Source organism: Dreissena polymorpha, chromosome 7, assembly GCF_020536995.1.
Source record: "Dreissena polymorpha isolate Duluth1 chromosome 7, UMN_Dpol_1.0, whole genome shotgun sequence".
NCBI lineage: Eukaryota > Metazoa > Mollusca > Bivalvia > Myida > Dreissenidae > Dreissena > Dreissena polymorpha.
In genome coordinates, this window is record NC_068361.1 from 66376368 (window position 1) to 66398924 (window position 22557).

Below are 22557 nucleotides of genomic sequence, written 5' to 3' on the forward strand. Positions count from 1 at the left end.
GTCGTGTATCGCATGTCAATTTTCGAGTAGACCTAACTGTGGGTTTTTGACCGAGCTGACAATGATAGCCGAGGTCTTTATTGCAAAGGCTTGATAAATAACGCTGCGTTTCTAGAAGTGCAGAATCATGAATGACGGACTTTATCAATTCTTCACCAAAGCAACACCTTCGCCGTTCTTGTATCTCAAGTCATGTTTACCATGTTTCAGTCTTTCTCATGATAAAAAGTCATTGACTATTAAAACACGTTGCACTGGTTGACCTCGGTGCAAGGCGAGGCACGCTATAAATTACAGCTATGCAAATCAAAACGTTCAACCCAAAACGGTATGCAAGTAGCACTAATGATATTCATAGCATTGGGATGTTATTCGAGAAACGCATTAAAACACGGCCGTGAAAGAAACGAGCTCTTATTTAGGACGCGCTGTTATGTGATAATCACGACACCGAGTTTATTTGTGCGGAGAAAAAAACTATTAACGCTATTCCATGTGAATATCTTCTGTCACAACAAACATGGATAGCGAAAAATATGACCAGCGCCCTTGCTCTTATAAGCACAATAGCGTCTGCGTAAACCAACAGAAAGGTCAAAAGCGAACGTATAGTGGTACGATGAGGAGCCTCCTTGTAACGATCTAAACTCGAACCAGTGGTACATGCCACTGAAACCTGTTATAATTACTCTAAGGAGTCAAACATACGTGAAGAGTTGAACGAATTTAAACAGCACATGCAAAAACTGCAAAACGGACTTTCTCGCGGCTCAAACTAGATGCTCAAGGAAGTATCAGTCCAGTAATGAGAGCCCCACAACCGCAGTATTACCATCAACCACAGTATCAGAGTATCCCACGCAAATTCCCCCAACGTTGTACAACAGCCTATTGTTCCAAAAACCTACCACTCCTGTTATGTCGGAACAGAAACCTGTGACGCCCGTTCAGCAAGAAACGACTTTATACCAGAAGTGAAACGAAATGAGGAAAGGTCTGCAGAGACTGCGCTGATTGAAGCGGGGATGCAAATCAACGAAAGTGAACATTTGATAATGAATTGTTTCGACAGTTTATTGAGAAAAATTCACAGTAAAAGCGAAATAGTTTGTATATTGGTTTTGAAAAATAAAATTCTATGAACACTATTTTTGTATTGTATGATTATTGTCATGCATAACACTTATTTTGGTTAAGCATCGATTTCATGAAATCTATCCTCGCGGGACATTGTGATTCAAGTCTGTTTCGTTAATGTCCCGAAATATGTTGTGGCAATAAACGCACTGTACTCATCAATAATATAGACAAAGCCCTTATTGCCAATGCTCTCTTATTGAGATGTGACAGTTTCGGCCAAGACTGAAATGTTTTCAGTCGATCTTTGTACCTAGGAAAAACGAGTAGCAAGATTGTTTTCATCTCGTCTTGATGCTAGAGCATTTTCAATATAATCGAGGAATATATCAAAACACATTTCGAAACCTTCTAGTTTGTAGTTTATTCTATAATGAAGAATGTTATACGAAAAAACAACAACGCATGTATATGTTCAGTATTTTTTTGTTCATCTACAAAACAGCAAAGAATGGCGAATTCTGTCTAACATATGAATCAACCAATTTGCGACAAATCATCCACTGCATTTTGCAACATTGAACGTTGCCGATACAAATACAATTGATTCTCAAGTTCATTGATAAAAAGAAATGTTACTGTAAGTAGCGCAAACATGGTAAATCTATTCAAGCCAATCTAGGTACTCGTCTGGATTGCACTCTGGGCACATCAGAGCTCCAATCTGATTGTAGTGGTCATCCACCTTCCCAACACGGTTCAGGTTAACAAGTTCTGGAACTAACTGTTCAACAATATTGTGAGTTTCATCAATTGTCGAAATTCACTGTACGTTAACAATATTCCTTCGTCGCTGTCAATAATTTGCTATGAATTTTGGTTCGCTTCCGAATATCTACGGATGGCGCTCAAGTGCGACGTTTCTTGTATAGATCTATGTATCGTTACATAGAAATTGCCACCCAAGCACCACTCCGATTCATAGCCAAATGATTCTTCATTTATGCCATCAATTGCCAGAAGAATTGACTTTGAGTCTTTCGTAAGTTGTTTCCACTTTTGAAGCGATAATGTTAGTTTTTGAAGTCCCGCACAGTGTGATGGTTGGCACACAATAATCACCATCCGAGTGTATTTTCATTGCCAAAGAGCTGCTAATGTTGAATGTTGCTTCTTCAAAATCCATTTTGCAAATGACCTAATAAGTGTGTCTGAGTGCTTATATACGTTTTTTGGTATAACAATGCACTATTTCGTTGAATGTTATGTATAGAACATGGATACGGCTATAATAATCGTATTGATATCTTTTCTATGCGCAATTGTCATGACGCTTCTGTCTTGGTTTGCTACCAAGTGTACAAAGAAAAGTACTAGTGAACCCAGTGTGCTTTTGTATGGTCAAACTGAGTGCTTGCTGGAAAACGATATACCATAGATAAAACAACACACAATTTGTTTCAAAATCTATTCAACGTAACAGTGTCCATTGCATTTCATATCTTCGCATATCCAGCAAATATGCTCGTAAACGTAGTCGTCCGTCCACACGATGTCTGGCAAGGCATGAAAAACCGTCTGGGTTGCTCTGAAAATAGACAAGAAGACATCGTAAAAACATTTGATAAACAATATTTGTGAAACGAAACAAATAAATAAACAAAATTGTCAACAAACATACCTGCTTCGTACTGTCGTATTTCCTCGTCCCAATTTTCCGTTTCTGGAATGTGGAACAACTCTCTCTCCCAATCCTCAGTTTGCGGTACAACAAACATTGCAAAGTATTTCGAGATGCGTCTTCTTCGATAGCTTTTTGCAGAATGACCCATTTGAGTTCAAGTTATGCTTGATATTTGATTACTGGTTGTTCAAGCGATGAATTTTGTGTGCGAATAAAATATGTTGTAATCTTACACAAGTGTTGTACTGTATTTGCTAGTCAGGTTTTTTAGCTTTGCTACAAACAACGCAAATGTTGAGTAGAACACATTTATTTACGATACATGGTAACATGCATGCATTTTATGGTTGAACACACAAAGGCTTAACAAACAGATTAGATCCTGTCATCGAACCAGAACCGAAGTGAAATTGTTTCTTTTCGATCGCTGGAGCAAACCCAACCATGTTTATGTATTCGCAATTCGGAGAATGTTTTTGATGTTCTAGCCAAGCATTGTCGTCTGTTTTCCATTCGTGGCATTCGATACCGCAGCAAAAGCATTTCACCCTGTCAGATTTGCCGAGGTATACAAACCCGCTGTGAGCTAGTGCATATTTGTCAGGTCTAATTTTGGGATGGCCAATCTTGAAACGTTCGTAGTCTTGCTTGAAAATACCTCAAATTGTTTTTATCAGTTTGGAAATCTGGAACCTCCATTGTTCGTTTCGTTCAATAACCTAAACATTGGACAAGAACATATATCTTTTTTTCACAAATCAATCAAATGTAGATTCGAATCGTTCAAAAATATCTGCACGGCACATAGCACACGTCCTGTTTATCCATCATACGAATTGTACAATCATCACAAAATGTGTGACCACAAGGAATCAAAGCAATGCTTTTTTCTGACCAAAAACAAATTTCGCAAAGCTGTTTTTGTTGTATCGCTTTTCGCAACGTTTGAATTTGACATGTGAGTTTCTTTTCTTTCTCCAGCCAAATATCTAAAGTGATAGTTGTGTCGTTGTTTTGTGACATGTTGTTGCGTTGAAGCTATATGTTACACTGATTAACCCATGAAGAAACAACTCAACAAATATGTACTAGTTTTGTGATTTTATTTTTCCTCAAAAATGATACACGCATTCTGATTGTCAATATCTTGCTGTGCAAGAGCATACGCCACTTCAACATCAAGGTCGTCTATCTGGCTCAAGACATATTCTTCCCAAGGCGATGGTAGTTGAAAACTGGCGATTTCTTCGTCCATCGCAGTAGAATGATCTGTCACTGAAATGAGAATAAAACAGTTATTGCAATGTAGTATGGATATCATTTTGAAAAACAAATCATACAATTTTCGAACATAGCATACCTTGTTTTTCTTGTTCGTCGTGTATCTCGCCAAGGTAGGATTCGAGTTCTTCCCAAAACAGCAGATCGACCTCCACATCTGTAACAAACAATAACAATCGTTTAGTACAGCACATGTGAAATACATTTCAATACAAACAACAAACACAACTGAAAAAAAACTTACCAGCACATGTTAACTGATTCTCATCCATGATAGTTGATTCAGACGAAACGTTATTGCTTTCATTGGACATGTTTGCGCTTCGGAAGTTAGAACTGTAATGACATATTTGACAACATCTGAAGTCTTTTATACGTTTCTACGCGAGAAACAACGTACAAAAAAAAACTAAACAAACAAAGAATGTTAGTTGTTTTCAAACGGCATTAGGCTAGCTGTGCCCGTATTGTTCCTTTATAGTTGACCTACAAAGTGGACTATTTTCCAATGCTGTTATGCATTGCCCACAGACGGCGAAGTGCGAGCACGGAATGATGATAATGGAACACTGTTCAGCCAAGCAAACTTTGCATAGAATGTTGTTAGACATTTGCGTGTTTTCTTCCACAATACTTTTGAGATCAATTGGACTCTTGATGTTGTTATCGATGACAAAAGATGCGCCGTTATCATGTTTCATCAAGGTTGTTGAACAATGTCCATTTGCTGATTCGTTTCCTTCTTCCAAAAATCAACTGCACTGCATAACTCAAGTTCGTTTGACTGTGTTAGGACACTCTCAATGAAAGTGTCACCCTTGCATTGCCGAACATGCCCACAAAATGGAAATATTTCAGCGTGCTCCTCCCAAATATCTGTCCGCGTACCACGCGATGGAAGTATCACTAAACAGTGAAAACACCTAAGACAGTCGATAGATTTTTCATAGTAAAATCCAGCCATGGCTATATCCATGTTTGATATGGTTTTCTTAGTTCGTCCATTCCATCTTTCCAATGAGCTAATTCTTTTATGTAACATGTTTTGGTGCTTATTTCGTGGCCTTGGATCCAGTATTATTCCGACATTGTTTCGCAGTATCTGACAAATGTCTTCGATCGTGAACTCCTTGCCATCCATCTTTATTTTTTTGCAAATCATTGTGCTCTGGATCGGTACACGTGACGCCCTTGTCGTTGAGTCATCGCTAGGACAGACAATATTCGCTAGGAATTCTTCCATATCAGCCGAGTTATCATTGCTTTTACGTGACATGTTTTTGCTTCGAAGTTCAAAACGATAATAACATGTTTGACCACATTTGAGGTCTATCCATGCATTGAGATTAGACATATTATGTTTGAATACAAAGCAACATTTGAACAAAAAACAAAGACAGCATGTGAGTTGTTTTCAATTTATTGTTCAACTTTTTACTTACAACAATAGAACTTCTTTGCCATAGCCAAGAATTTTTCTCACCAACTCCCAATCAACAACCATTGTGTATTCAGCTTCTTGCAAAGCTTTCAGTAACAATGTCATGGTTTTATTTTTCTGTCGTTTCCAGGATCGGAGAATGTGAAAGATTTTGTAAACTCTTGACCCATCGACATCCATCTGTTCATTTATGTTTAGATACACCGGCAACAATTCCCACCCTTCGCTAATACAAGCTGATATGTTGGCAATTTCCTTGTCAGTGGGTATTGTGTTGATCGACATGATTGTGTGTTATGGGAGAGAAATGTTACGGTACTCTATATACCCTTTTTTCACAAAACTGTATACAATTTCTTCAAACCATTTCTAGCAAATCTAAAATGTCAAGTAATCTATCTCAGGAGTAACGTTATCAAACATCAAATACCGAATTCAACAAATATATAATCATATATGCTCAAAAACATATCACGCTTTCAAATATCGTATCTTGTAAAATACAGTGAAGCTAGGTATCTAGTCAACAACCGCAATCATATGCTACGAAAATCAGTTTCACCCGCGCTATGAGAAAAATCATATATCATCATCATATTCATAATCATAAACATCATCATCATATTTCATCATCATAATCATAATCATCATCATGCAAAACTCAGAACCAGCAAAACACGAGCAGCTTTCAAATATCGTTTCATGTGAAATGCAATGTAGCAATGTATTTTGTCAACAAACACTCGAGAGCTTTCAAACATCGTTTCATATGAGAAACAATGTAGCAAGGTATTTTGTTAACAAACACACGAGCAGCAACTCGAAATCGAGCCTATGGGTATTTGGTCCCGCGAAAAAATTAATTGCGTAGGAGTGTGAGTCATTTCAGCGTTGGATTGTTATTGCATGCCTATTATCAGCGAATGTTCAAACGGTTCATTTCAATCGTGAGTGTAGCAAGTCGAAATCGAACCTATGGGCATTTGGTCCCGATGTAGACATTATGCTTCAAAACATTGAAATCGTATTTCAATTTTGCAACCGTAAAGGTCGACCGTTTACATTTTATGAAAGCACTCATGCAGCTGCTATTAACTCCCTTTCCAAAGCTACTCTTAATAGAGCCTAGTGGTATTATGGTTAAGGATAGGATGATGAATATTGCTATTGAGTAGCGAGTAGTATTCGTGTTATAACCAAAGCCGGGACTTGCACCCAGATTTCTTCTCCCTCGAAGAAGGAAAAGCGTTCTGCTTTGAACTACTGTGGTTGTATAAACACGTTTCATACAAGCTACATGATCAAGAGGTGTCACTCAGCGTTTGTACGGGCTTGTGACCGTTCTTTTCACAGCGAAATGAAAAGAGCCGCTTTACCACCTTGCGATATGCAATACGGACTAGCATACTAGCAAATATAGCAGTAACTTTTGTCATACATACATGAAGAAACATTGGCCTTTCGGCGATGGCTAAACCTCAGAAATCCCATTCAAATAGATATTTTTCACATCTTGCAAAAATGTTTTGACGCAGCATTGAAGCGACACTGCTTTCCAAACTAACCAAGTAGTTGTTTAACATGTGCATACAGATCTGTTACATCAATACATCATATATTGTATCTTATAACCAAACCATATCATTGAAGTAATACTGCTTTCCGAAATATTAAAGCAGGTGTATGAATGTGCTTACGGGTCTGTAACATTGATGCTACTATACTATATATTACATCTCACAACCAAATCATAGCGATGAAGCGATACTGCTTTTCAAAACATTCAAGCGGTTGTGTTACTTGACTGTCGTTTCAAAATGGGAACATTCGTATTGTTCTGTACAAACAATTGAGTTCTTGAGTGTTGAATACGGTTGAAGTGTAGCGAAATGTTTCAGGTTTTAAACTGCATGCAACTTTTAACGCAAAATTGCTTTGCACAATTTCAAACTTCATGATCATACATCGAAAGTTATGAAACTGCGTATATAGTTTTTATTTATTTTGCTAGCGAAATTTTAACATTTCATTGAATAACGCAAGTTTATGGCCATGTGGTGAATGTCATGAAAGTCGCTTAAACTGATGTATATACTTTTTCATCATATCATCTCAAATGGAAAGTCAAAATAATCCCTAAACGTCATTTATATAGTGTGTTTTGTTCGTATATTCTACAAGCGCAATATAAAGCCTAAATACTGTTGAACGTTTGTGTTAATGTGTCTCATTGAAAGACAAGTTATACCAATAACGAGCAGTTGTACAAAATGTGTATGCAGTCAAAAGCGAGTAACTGCTTTAAGTTTACGAGTCACTCAATGTTGGTTTCAACACGAGTAGTTCGTAAGGCGCAATTAATGTTCAACGCAACATTGAGTAGCATAGTTTGTGTCCATATGGCAAATATCTTATAACGGTTAGTTGTTTATATAGTTTTTTTTATCATTTCACCTCAAACTAAAGTTTGAAAGTTTTTTGCTTTGTACGATTGAAAGCTAGTGGTGTCACTCGGCGTTTTCACGGACTTGTGACCGTTCCTCTTGTCTGAGTACAAGAGAAGTCGCCTTCCCACCCCAGCCCTAGCAGACTTTGTGCATTGAAGCACTTAATAGAAATGTTATTGCTCGGTCATCGGTCAGGTTCGGTCAACGCGTGCCTGCGTTTCTGAGAGAGCCATATTAAGATATTTCGTGTCACCGTACGAAAATACCATGGTGTCGCATAGCAAAGCACAGGCATGTCACCATGCGTGCCTACCACCCTTCCAACAGCGCAACAATGTGGTGTTGAAAGGATTCCCAGATAGTGTCGAAAGTATTGACGGTCATAACGGGGACGAGTTGCTTTATAGCGCCTCATTTCGTATTGACTTGCAACCCCGCCCTAGACCGCTACACAGCTAAATGGGCAGGACTCCATCTGACTATCAATCTCAGCGGTCATAGTTTTGAAAAGCGTCTGCTTGTTAATTGTTGGTATTTTGGTACTTGGAATCTCTTGTGCCCAAGTAGACTTAAAATTGGTTTTATAGATCATGCAATCATTAACTGGTTGGTAGTTCTAACAGTGCGTCAAAATAAGCACCGTGAAAACATTTTAGCACCGAAATACCGAGGTGTTTACCCCCAAGTGCTATCAGTGCGCTTCACACTTGTGGAGTCTTAAACCCCTCGGCCGCCCAAACACAGTTAATGACTGTTAATGTTTATTTTTTGTTTGATTTTGGTATTGCATAGTTTAAACACAAACACATACATCAATACATCAATATTGCTGGCCAGCGCAATAAAACAAGGAAAAAAAAGGTAGGAGAACAATCTCCTTTAGTTTTCATGTAAAAACATAAACATAAACATACACACTGTCAACACTTGCCACTTGCAACACCGAGTTCGTTTCAGTTCAGAATGTACACATTTTTCGATCGACACACATTCGCAATGTTACATGGATTCACAAAGATACATGGATTCACAAAGTTGCACTGATGTCCATACACGGGCCAATGTTCAAGTTATCGGTGCGATGGACCCACGGTTTTGTCGCAGCTATACGCCACACGTATGTATTGACTACTCGGTGTCCACATCAAGGTTTGCAAATTGGCACTGAAAATAGAAAAGCAAATTGTGTTAAACAGTAAACGATGAAAGTAACAGCCTGAAATGATAAAAAGCATGCATGTGTAATATACCATGTATCAAATGAAAAAGTAAACACAAAGTTCTAAAAAAAAACACACAACTCTACCAACTGTTTGACTGATACTTACTTTTTTGTATTGTGTTGCATGTTCAGGCGCCTTGCTGTCACTGCTCGTCTTGCAGTAGAGCTGAAATGAAATAGAAAGCATGATAAGAAACTTTCACTGTGTTTGTACAACTTACAGTTTATGTGCACAATTTTGCATTTAAGTGTAACATACAGAAAAACAATTTCAACTCATACTCACTTTTTTGTTGTGTTGTTTCCACAAAGGCGCCTTGTTGTCACTGCTCGCCTGGTAGTAAAGCTGACTCGTCTAGTAGTTGATAACACTCGTCAAGCAGTAAAGCTGAAATGAAATCGAAAGCATGATCAGAAACTTTTGAATGTGTTTGTACAACTTACAATTTATAAACACAATATTGAACTGTAACAGTAAACATGAAACAGATAACAATTTTACTTACCTATGTTGTCTTCGCTGAAATACAAAAGTCATGTTCATAGCAATCATAGCATATTAACACACGATAAATACAACTCAAAACTTTTAGTAAGAAACTCAGTACTTACTTTGTATCTTGTATCCAATCCCTCTGCTGGCAATCTTCTTCAGTCCACAATCTAGCTGAAATCAAGACTCAATGCATACATGTAAATTTTGCCAAATAACAAACAAAACTGTGAACCAAAACTTTAACTAAACAAAACTAACTTTTCAACTGTTATGGTACTCACCTCTGGCAACTGAAATCATACAGACATTTTGCATAGCACAATACATTTTTAGTTTGAAGATAAGAATGATTTATGAACATTTTACTTACACAAAGCATAAATATGAAAGACATGATATGATGAAAAAAAACAATATGTATACAAAATTATACATAAAGAAACACACTATACTTACCATTGCTGACCTGAAATTGAAAAAAGCACATTTTGTATAGCAGAATACAAGTCATCAAAACAGTTCAATATGAAAATTAAAGAAAGTTAGTGTACTTACCACAGCTATACTGAAATGAAAAAAACATTTAGCAATGCATAGCAGTATACAAATCATCGAAACAGTTCAATATGAAATTATAGAAAGTTAGTATACTTACCACAGGATACTGAAATGAAAAACAGACATTTTACAATGCAGAATACAAGTCATCAAAACAGTTCAATATGAAATTATAGAAAGTTAGTGTACTTACCACAGCCATACTGAAATGAAAAAGAAACACATTTTACAATGCAGAATACAGGTCATCAAAACAGTTCACTATGAAATTATAGAAAGTTAGTGTACTTACCAATAGGCTACTGAAATGAAAAAAAACATTAAGCATTGCATAGTAGTATACAAGTCATCAAAACATTTCAATATGAAATTATAGAAAGTTAGTGTACTTACCACAGGATACTGAAATGAAAAACAGACATTTTGCATAGCAGTATACAAGTCATCAAAACAGTTCAATATGAAATTATAGAAAGTTTGTGTACTTACCACAGCCATACTGAAAAAAATACATTAAGCATTGCATAGCAGTATACACATCATCAAAACAGTTCAATATGAAAATTAAAGAAGGCAATTGTACTTACCACAGCCATACTGAAATGAAAAAGAAACACATTTTACAATGCAGAATACAGGTAATCAAAACAGTTCACTATGAAATTATAGAAAGTTAGTGTACTTACCAACAGGCTACTGAAATGAAAAAAAAACATTAAGCATTGCATAGTAGTATACAAGTCATCAAAACATTTCAATATGAAATTATAGAAAGTTAGTGTACTTACCACAGGATACTGAAATGAAAAACAGACATTTTGCATAGCAGTATACAAGTCATCAAAACAGTTCAATATGAAATTATAGAAAGTTAGTGTACTTACCACAGCCATACTGAAATGAAAAAGAAACACATTTTACAATGCAGAATACAGGTCATCAAAACAGTTCACTATGAAATTATAGAAAGTTAGTGTACTTACCAATAGGCTACTGAAATGAAAAAAAACATTAAGCATTGCATAGTAGTATACAAGTCATCAAAACATTTCAATATGAAATTATAGAAAGTTAGTGTACTTACCACAGGATACTGAAATGAAAAAAACATTTAGCAATGCATAATAATCAAGACTTACGTAGCTGATCTTGAATCATTTTCTGTTTCTCAACTTCTCAGTTGTCCAAAAGTCTGCTCTGTAACGACCAACCATTCCAATCTGAAAAATAGTTAAGCATAACAAAGCACAAAACAAACCAAAAGAATAGTTTACTTACCTCATATTTTGTGCAGGTTTTCAACAGCCAATTTTCTTCTTGAAACCTGTATTCGTCTCTTTTTTGACCCACTGTGGAACAGTCACAGCAATGTAAGTCTGAAACATAGAAGGGCATAACAACATAACATACAAACCAGTATATTTGTTTTGACTTACCTCGTGGCTACAGTCGATACACAGCTGCTGAATTTCTTTTCTGTCACAAGCTGTCAAAACATCTCTGCAACATCTCTGCAATTGAAACCTTCAAACAGAGTAAAACAGAGAAACATTTTGTATACAATATAGTAAACACTTACCTTGTTATAGGCCTGAGTTGCAGCAGTGATTCTTTCTTGAAATCTTCTTCTTTTGCATCACTGCATGAGAGACCTGAAAAATAGCATGCAGTGCAAAACACATGAGTTAAATTAAACCAAAATTGTGTTTCTACTTACCTTGCTTCTGTAGAGTTGAATCACAGTAGTAGAATTCCTTCTTCAAACACATTTCTCTGTCTACACCAGGAACTTGAATCTGAAACAGAGAAAAGCATCACATCAAATTGTACAACTCAAGTGCATTCATTCAATGCTTACCTACTTTCTGTTGAGTTGTTTCACAGCAGCTGAAATCCTTATTCACTGTTGGCACTGCTATGAGACCATTTCTGCATGTGAAATCTGAAACAGAGCAAAGCAAAGTATGCATGGTAAAAATCAAACAAACAATTGTAACACTTACCCTGTTTGCAAGTCCCATTCACTTTCTCAGCAATGTTCCTCTTCTTGAATCGTCTTCGTCGCTGACTACAAGTACACCTGAAACATAGCATGCACAAAACATACCATATAAAAACAAAATACAAGTGTTCATACTAAAATGAAACACACTTACCTTTCTGCATTGCTCAGCTCTGTTCGACTGTCAACTCTTCATGTCATGTCATATCTGAAACGAACTAAATCAAAACATGCATAGTATACAATCATTGATAAAATTTCGAAACAATTGTATGCTTCATAGCTCTGTGTATTTTTCACTTTACAGATCACGGACAGCTGGCGACCACAAAAGCGAAAACATTTTTGTACTACTCAAACATTGCGGTATTAGGCTCAGACTCATGAACACCAACCGACAGAGTTGTTATAGAGTGATAATCCCTAAAACTGTAAAAAACAATCACCATGATTTATTGAAACAAATGTATACTACAATACTCACCACAGCTCACTGAAATGAAATAGAAATGTTAACAGCATGCAAACAAATGTTAACCAATATCAAATCATCTATAGTAAATATCAACAAAAGCATTTTGATACACATAGTAAGTGTTCACCATCATAGTACATCATCAGTTAGTTCGACATCCCACGGTTGCTCAAGTGTAAGTACTGGCTAGCATTTACCCTTTTCAGTAAACCGTCACACATCAGCATTTTTAGACACAAGTGCTGATAGATTCAACCCTTGTTATCATCTTTCACAGACTTCTATGAGTAAACAACTGAAAAATATAAAACGTTTGTACTCACTGTTTGGCAGCTCCAAGAAACACGTCTGTACTGCTTGCCATCTGGACATCCACTGAAACAAAACATCTTCAAACACACATACATGTAAAACGTTTTTGAACATAAACCAACACAGATCAAACTTGAATTATCCATCTGTACATGACACACATGAAAAATAGCATAAGTTTACCATCACATTACAGCAGTACAAATGAAAACAAAATTTGATCGACTTACCTTGCTTCTGTAGAGTTGAGTAACAGACGTGGAAATCTTCTTCCATGTGTAAACCAGTGACTCGAATCTGAAATAAAGTAAAGAACACATTGTACAACTCAAATCAATGGATTAAAACTTACCTTACTTTTGATGATTTGTGTCTCAGCAGTTGAAATCCTGTTTAATTTCTGCATGTGAAATCTGAAACAGAGCAAAGCACGCATGTTACAAATTAAACAAACACAAGTGTTACACTTACCCTGTTTGCAAGTCCCAATCACTTTCTCAACAATGTTCCTCTTCTTGATTCGTCTTCGTCGCTGTCAGCAAGTACACCTGAAACATAAAAGCATGCACAAAACATCCCATATAACAACTATTTTGTACTTACCATATGAGTGCTTTTCTGTTCAGGTCAGCTTGAAAACCCATCACTGCCATCAGCATCTGAAAAATAGTACATCACAAACAAACAAACAAACATAACATATCATAAAAACAGTTTAACACAACAGATATGAGAGCTCTCGCAACCACGTCTGTTCTGTTCGACTGTCCAAAAGCAAGTGACAGTACTTCAATTCACTAACATTGAGAAATTCTAAACTTACCTTCAAGGCTTGTTGAGTAGCTCCAAAAACAAGACTGCTTGGCTCCACTGTTCACTCCAACTGTCATATCATCACTGGATAAGCACTCCTGAAATGTATTGAAACAAAACATGCATAGAACAAACATTCAGTCAAAAGTACTTACCTTTCACTTTGTCACTGCCCTGTGCTCAACTCGAGTCAGCATGACATCTCTGCTTGAAAGTCTGAAACATATAAAAACATGCAATGCAAAACAAACATAGTTACTTACCTTCTAGCATATTGTTGGAGCTCCAGAAAACACGACTGTTCACTTCAGCTGCCAGACTTAAACTGCCAGCACACATCTGAAAATCTGAACAAAGCATTCATGTTCCATACTGTACTAGCCGTATGATTTTGAGTTACTGACATACTTATCATCCAAAAAAAGAGTACATGAAAATCTAGCAAAAAATAGGTTTTCATCTGTTCACGAGTTATACTCTGAAAGAAACCATGATGATGACAAAACTCACTTTATCTCTTCTTTTGTCAAAACACAAGTGTTCATTGTGAAATTTAACAAACTTACCTTTTCGTTCCCCAGCTCTGTTCAAATCATGTCAGGTTTTCATCTCATGTCAAATCTGAAACGAACTAAATCAAAACATGCATAGTATACAATCATTGATAAAATTTCGAAACATTTGTATGCTTCATAGATCTGTGTATTTTCACTTTACAGATCACGGACAGCTGGCGACCACAAAAGCGAAAACAATTTTGTACTACTCAAACATTGCTGTATTAAGCTCGCACTCATGAACACCAACCGACAGAGTTGTTATAGACTTATAATCCCTAAAACTGTACAATAAGAATCAAAAGCAGTTTTCAGTCATAATCTTTTATTGAATTCTATACATATGCACTACAATCTACAGTACTCACCACAGCACCCTGAAATGAAATAGAAATGTTACAGCATGCAAATACAATTTAAGCAATATCATATCATTTATCTACTATGTTTGCAAATTTTTTTCAATCATATGTTCGTTTCCCCAAAGTAGCTCATATTCTGTTCCACCATCATACACCATCATCGCTAATCACAACATATCGACACTATATCAGTACTGAGTAATTTCTACCCAACGCATTACACTTCTATACAAGTAAACCTGTACAAAACGAATCGAAATCAGTTTTCATTCATCATGATTTATTGAAACAAATTTATACTACAATACTCACCACAGCCCCCTGAAATGAAATAGAAATGTTACAGCATGCAAATACAATTTAATCAATATCATGCATATCAACAAAAGCGATTCAATACATTGTCGTTTAATATTTTTGCAACATTTTTCCATCATATGTTCGCTTCCTCAAAATAGCTCAATGAATATTCTGTTCCACCATCATCCACTATTATCGCTCATCACAACATATCGACACTGTATCAGCACTGAGTAATTTCTACCCAACACATTACAACCATCATACATCATCACGCAACTTGTAAACAGTAAAACGAAAAAAATTTGTACTCACGTTTTTTGTAGACAGCAGCTCGATGAACACGTCCGCACAGCTCGACATCTGAACCTCAACTGACAGTCAATCGCTTGACACCACAACATAAATTTAATTATTCACAACAGTCAGGGCTTAAAAAAACACGTCCGATCAGTCCGATGTCAAAACTTAAAGTGAAGTCAAGTCGTTCAAAAAAATTCGTTGTCAGTCAGTACTAAACGTTCAAAAGTTATCATCGCATGAGAGCATGATTTCATTTCACAACGCAAGTAAAAGTCAAGCCGTCATCTCATGACAATACCCTAACACTGCAGTCCACCAGTAATTCCATAACCCGAGTACCAAGTCGCTATTCTATAACGCGAAGTCAATTTAACTCTCAAAGTACAAGTCAGTTAAACTCAAAACTTTTCATCAATAGTCAGAGCTCACGAAAGTACGTCCGTCTTTGTCAAAGTCTTTCATTGAACTAAGATTAAGTCAATGTAAAAAAAGAGCGCATAAAAAACACGTCCGTAACGGTCAATTTCAAAGTCGCAACTGAGCGTTCTTTGCCAGCCCAGTTCAATTTATACTGAGTACGACGTCGAGAGCTTCGAAAAACACGTCCGAACCCTTCAACGATCAAACGAAGAATGACAAAAAAGCACATTGAAAATGTTTATACTTCATGATTTAAGTTACAATTGAATGTGTATTTGATGAGAAATCAAAAAATCATACTTACCATGCAAAAATCATACAAATATTGACTTTGTGATGATATTTTTTCATGACCATACAAGCCGAAATATTCACACTCACAGCTTGAATGGGCATAAAAATTGATAAGCATGAGTCCGTACAATCCATCCAGTATTTCCTTCGATTTATAGCAAATCCAGGGTCTTCTAGTCTCAAATCTTGTTATGAGGCGTACCCAACGCAGATTTTTTGAGTAAATGTAAAAACTAGAAAATGCGTGTATATAAAAACAACTAGTCAAACATAGATTTACTAACCTATCATTCTGAAATAATCCTAGATCATATCAAATATGTGAGTAATCCATCAAAATATTTATTACTGAACATTTAACATCAGCACAAAATATTCCCGTATACCCATTTAGTTTTCTACATAGCCTGAACAATTCAATATTTATTTTCAATTCCGAGAACTCAAATGTTTTCATGACGTTCGACTGACGAAAGCAGCTCGATATGATTTCGCACTAACTTTATTAAAGAGCAACTATCGCGCTGTGATTTTTTCAACTGTGTTTTGTGATTAGTACTAGTACAACGAAGATACAGAAAATAAATATCAAACCACATATATCAAAATGTTCAGCACACTGGCGCCTACACAATGATATACAAATAGTATGGTCATGTGTACAATTGTTCTTGAAAATTTGAAATATCGAGAAAATTTGCGTTAAAATCAAAATTTCATAACTCGCGCGTTCGATTTTGTATACACAAATAGTATCAGTATGAGCGCATCGAAATTTCGGTTCATCTGGTGAAAATTTTATGGAATTTGGACAACTGGTTCTATAGATATTGCACTTAAACCACTGTCAAAGAAACACAATTTTCTATCGTCGATATGTAAACACCCCTTTAAGTTGAAAGATGAGTTTCATTGAAATGACGTCGTCGATTTGCACTGACAACGAAGGGTCAAAATTACGATTCATGAAATGTGTGTTTGTTTTTATATGGTTTTCTGCCCGTATTATTGCAGCATTTCACAGAAGTATCAAGTATATTATACCAAAATGCACAGAAACGAATTCCCTATCGAATGGTAGTAATTGTTTTATACTTGTCTTAAATTGGAATTTTTTTTCTTGTCAGCGAAGTGATTTTCATGCGAAAAACTAAGAATTTCTACCAAGTGCGAATATGTTAGCAAAAAATGATCCCCACAAAACTTGTTGCTATTATCGTGTTTCATATTAATGCGAAAATGTTATGTTGATCGGTCAAATGGTTGGGAAGAAACGCGAAGTTAAACTTTGTACGAAATCACTGTTCTATTCGCAGAGAGTTTTCGACGTTAAGTCAAAATGTAAAGTTAAAGACAGAAATGCGTTTAGTACGAAATCGTTATCGAACTGTATTTTTGTTGTGTTTAGACATACGATTAAGTGGAATACATCAAAATGCGTGGAATCGAATTTCCTACAAGCTAGTACCAAAATAACGATAAATGCTCTTTACACAAAAAAGTTTTCTTGTTAGCGAATTTTGCAAAATTGAATATCTGACACAATGAGTCGTGTGAGAACAATATAGGCGAGACAAAAATTGTAGCTATCATAGGATTACATATTGTGGTGAAAATTTCATCTGAATATCATGAGGCGTTCTCGAAAGAATTGAGTTAAACCGATGTAACTGAAACTTTTCCCTCGCTTGTTTACATGCATAGAAATGCAATGACGTTGTAAAAAATCTAAAGTTAAAGACAGAAATGCGTTTAGTACAAAATCGTTATATCGCTGTATTTTTTGTGTGTTTAGACATACGATTAAGTGGAATACATCAAAATGCGTGGAATCGAATTTCCTACAAGCTAGTACCAAAATAACGATAAATGCTCTTTACACAAAAAAGTTTTCTTGTTAGCGAATTTTGCAAAATTGAATATCTGACACAATGAGTCGTGTAAGAACAATATAGGCGAAACAAAAATTGTAGCTATCATATGATGCAATACTGTGGTGAAAATTTCATCTAAATATCATGAGACGTTTTCGAAAGATTTGAGTTAAACCGATGCATGTTAAACTCTTTTCCCTCGCTTGTTTACATTGATACTAGAAATGCAATGACGTTGTAAAAAATCTAAAGTTAAAGACAGAAATGCGTTTTGTACGAAATCGTTATCGGACTGTTTTATTGTTGTGTTATGATATATAGTTAAGTGTTATACATCAAAATGCGTGGAATTGAATTTCCTACAAGCTAGTACCAAAATAACGATAAATGCTCTTTACACAAAAATGTTTTCTTGTTAGCGAATTTTGCCAAGTTGAATATCTGACACAATGAGTCGTGTAAGAACAATATAGGCGAAACAAAAATTGTAGCTATCATATGATGCAATACTGTGGTGAAAATTTCATCTAAATATCATGAGACGTTTTCGAAAGATTTGAGTTAAACCGATGCATGTTAAACTCTTTTCCCTCGCTTGTTTACATGCATAGAAATGCAATGACGTTGTAAAAATCTTAAGTTAGACAGAAATGCGTTTTGTACGAAATCGTTATCGGACTGTTTTATTGTTGTTTTATGATATATAGTTAAGTGTTATACATCAAAATGCGTGGAATTGAATTTCCAACAGAATCATACCAAACTAAAGATGAATGCTCTTAACGCAAAAAAGTTTTCTTGTTAGCGAGTTTTGCAAAGTAAAATATCTGACACAATGAGTCGTGTGAGAACAATATAGGCGAGACAAAAATTGTAGCTACCATAGGATTACATATTATGGTGAAAATTTCATCTAAATATCAAGAGACGCTATCGAGCAAATTGAGTTAAACCGATGTAACTTAACATCTTGTTTCGTTTGTTTACATGGATAAAAGACGACGTTGTAAAAATCTAAAGTTAAAGACAGAAATGCGTTTAGTACGAAATCGTTATTGCACTGTATTGTTTGTGTGTTTAGACAGACGTTTAAGTGTAATACATCAAAATGCGTGGAATAGAATTTCCTACAAAATCATACCAAAATGAAGATAAATGCTCTTAACACGAAAAAGTTTTCTTCTTAGCGAATTTTGCAAAATTGAATATCTGACACAATGAGTCGTGTGAGAACAATATAGGCGAGACAAAAATTGTAGCTATCATATGATAGAATATTGTGGTGAACATTTCATCTGGATATTATGAGTGGTTTCAAAGAAAATTGACTTAAACCTCATTGTAAGATATTGCACCCAAGCCAAGGTTGTTTACATGGATAGAAATGACGTTCGATCTACAGTACATGTTTCGTGCTTTAAAAAGTGAATTCGTGATTATAGGCAAAATGGTTTTCGGCTAGTCTTGATCAAGCGATACAATAAACATACACGCATATCATATCAAAATATTCGGAATGAAATTTTCTATAAGATGATATCAGTTTTGTTTCAAAAAGCGATAGGATGAAAAAGTTTTCTTGTTGCGAACGTTTTCAACGTGATTTTTATCTCATAAGCATGTATGTTGGAACAAAAATTACAATAGAAAAGTTGTAGCTAACAATTAGCTGGGCATTGTACTTTAAATTTGATAGTGATGACTTGAACAGTTCCGAAGAAATTTGACTTAAACCTCGGTGTACGATATTTACCCAAGGTTGTTTACATGAAGCGAAATGACGTACTACATGTAATGAATTTTTGCGCGATGCGATTTAAAGAAAAATATCAATGTTGCGTTTAACTTTCTACTTGTTCAATCGAAATGATTCACATACATACAAAGTGTTATACACCAAATTCTTCAGAAAACAATTCCCTATTCAGCGGTACATATTTTGATTATGAAAACGAAAAGGCAAAAAAGTTTTCTTCATACACAAGATTTCGGACAGATATTTTACATAGAGGCATATATTTCAGAACAAACCAATCAGTACTTATTTGTAGCATATAGCCATCTGTTTAATGTACTGAAAATTTCATATTGATATCTGGAGTGGTTTCGTAAAAAATCGACTTAAACGTCGTTGTACGATATTGCACCAAGGTTGTTTACATGAAGCGAAATTACGTAGATCTACTGCACGTCATGAATTCTTGAAAGTGCGTTGTAGAAAAACAATATCAGAGTTGAGTTCAGTTTTCTGCTGATAAATCGGCGTTTCAATGTGTGATTATTTAATCCACACAAAAACTTCATATTCAACGTTACACATTTTGAACAATGTATCGCAAAACGAAAAGGCAAAAAAGATTTCTTCATAACGGCTTTATTTTCGATCAAAAACTAGTATGTTTGTCAAAAAAGCATCAACAAAAGAATAAAACGTTCGGAATAATCGATGTAAGGCTCTCTAAGTTGAATATCATAGTCAAAATTTGATCCCAATATCTGCAGTGGTTTTTGATAAATTTACATTTAAACTTTCTCGCAAATACTCATCTATCTGTGTACTTTACTGTGAAATGACGTTCGATATTATTTGCACTTGATGACCTCGCTGTACTGGGTGTAATTTCTCATGCGTTGATGAAGTATTGGATTGGAAAAAAAGTTGTACTAGCGAGATATTGTGATTTGAAAAATACTCCACTGCACTGTTGCGTTGAAATTTGATCATAGTACATTTCGCAAAAATATTCATACAAGTTCATATCAAATAACAGCTGTTAGGTATTAACTCATTTTTCACACACACAATTTTGTTTTGTCGAGATGAAGAATTGCGAATGAGCAAAATGCTAAGTAAACGTATATGGCTGGAATTTTCACAAGTGCATAAGCTTTGTCGAAACTTGTGAAACGTATCGAGTACTTGAGTTAAATATTCTCTGCGTACTTTTGTTGTAACATTCGATGTTTTGTATTCGAGTAGTATCAGGGCAACATTTGGTATATGAATAACGAAATCGGGTCGCCTGTTCTGAATTGTTAATTCGTGCTTAATGTACAATTTACAGTCGTCGCGTAATGTGGGAAATGTCTTTCTGAGGTACTGACCCAACTCGCTAACGTACGTTTTATCAAAATCCCTCAGACATGCAACTTTGTTCAGCGTTTTTCTTAAGTACGAGTGTCTATATCTGCCACGCGTTAGAAATTTGCTATTCATCTTTATCAAGGACTTTGGTATGTAAGCGCTATGCTTTGTCTATATACTGAAAACGCACCAGCCCGTTGGGTATATAAAGCGACACGGACAGCTATTGTCATCATTCTTGATTTGAGACTCCAAGAGAGAACATTGACTCGAAATCATGCCGAAATACGCAAACCGACTGCCAAAGTTCGAGGACACAGACGCTGCTAGTGGTAGTAGCGAAACGACTGGCAAGGGCAAGCGACATGCTACAAAGCCATACACTCGACCAGAACAATCGGCGTCAATTGATCTAAAGTCGTTCGGCTATCAACTGAACAGACTTGGAAGTCAGGTTACCGCGTTCGTTAACAGCAGCGACTTCGCTATGTCCAAAGAAGGTCGCGATGTCTGCAAAAAAATGGCATCGTGTCTACAGAGGGCTTCCTCTTATCAGAGAGAAGCGAGTGAACATTTGGTTGATGACCAAGAGCGCTATTTCAATGCAGAGTGGTCCAAACGCGAGAAAGCGCTTAAAGAGCAACATGAATGCGAAAGCGAAAGAATAATATCGCAGCTTCAATTCGAGAAGGAACAGGCTTTGATTTCGCAAAGAGGAGAACTTCAACTCGAGAAGGAAGAAGCTATTCGAGCGTTGAAAACGTGTACCATATGTTACGATGGCGAAAAAAACTGTACCTTGACGAAATGTTCGCATACTTTTTGCGAAGACTGCTGTCTGATGTTATTCGGGCAAACGTGCCCTATGTGCCGGATTGAGGTTACAGGATGGATGAAAATCCATTGGACTGATTAGATATGTATTGACTTTGTGCATATGCTTGTTTGTTGGTGATCATCGTAAAATAAAACGTTGAAATGCATTTCATGTGTTGGTCGTTGTTTAAGCAGTATAGATATAGTTTGATTCTACAGTAAAATAACGTTGCGCTCACAAACAACTTCATATCGAATAACGATGGATTAAAGTACTTGATCAGACAGTTTTCGACATAATGCTCGCTTGTAACAAATGCAATGACAACAGAAGTTTGATTTCAGAAATAAGTGGTTTTTACATCATTAGCTGACTTTCGAGTCTTATCACATAACTGAACATATCGTGATTTAACAATTTCAAGTTTATTCAAACCTTAATCATATGATTTATTTTCATAGAACCTAAATTGTGAAACAACTGAAAAGTATATTGTATGACAACATTGAGTCTTAATTGCAAGCAACACCAGCCAATGCCAAATCATGATGTAACAACCACAAAAAATCACAATTGTGATTATCTTGAAACTAAATATGAATTTATGACATCTTTCAATATCAACATTTTTCGCAATATGCAGCAAACTAAAGAAACAATAACAAACCTAAAACGTCTTCTATAAAAGCCAGTCTTTTTATTAAAACTCAATCATTCACTCTTGAGTAAGCAAAGCG

The 22557-nt window shown here is 35.8% G+C and overlaps 1 protein-coding gene and 1 long non-coding RNA gene across 2 annotated transcripts in view; one reads left to right on the forward strand and one right to left on the reverse strand.

Moving 5' to 3' along the window:
• LOC127837282 (sulfate transporter-like) overlaps positions 1-22557 on the forward strand; it is a 385236-nt gene that overhangs the window by 330076 nt on the left and 32603 nt on the right. The window lies entirely within an intron of this gene.
• On the reverse strand, positions 8670-14375 carry LOC127837286 (uncharacterized). Its single transcript, XR_008029215.1, has 9 exons — positions 14072-14375; positions 13819-13906; positions 13467-13654; positions 13226-13292; positions 11485-13058; positions 9765-10608; positions 9439-9540; positions 9259-9318; positions 8670-9094 (listed from the first exon to the last, which is right to left on the reverse strand). It is a non-coding gene; the product is annotated as an uncharacterized LOC127837286 (long non-coding RNA).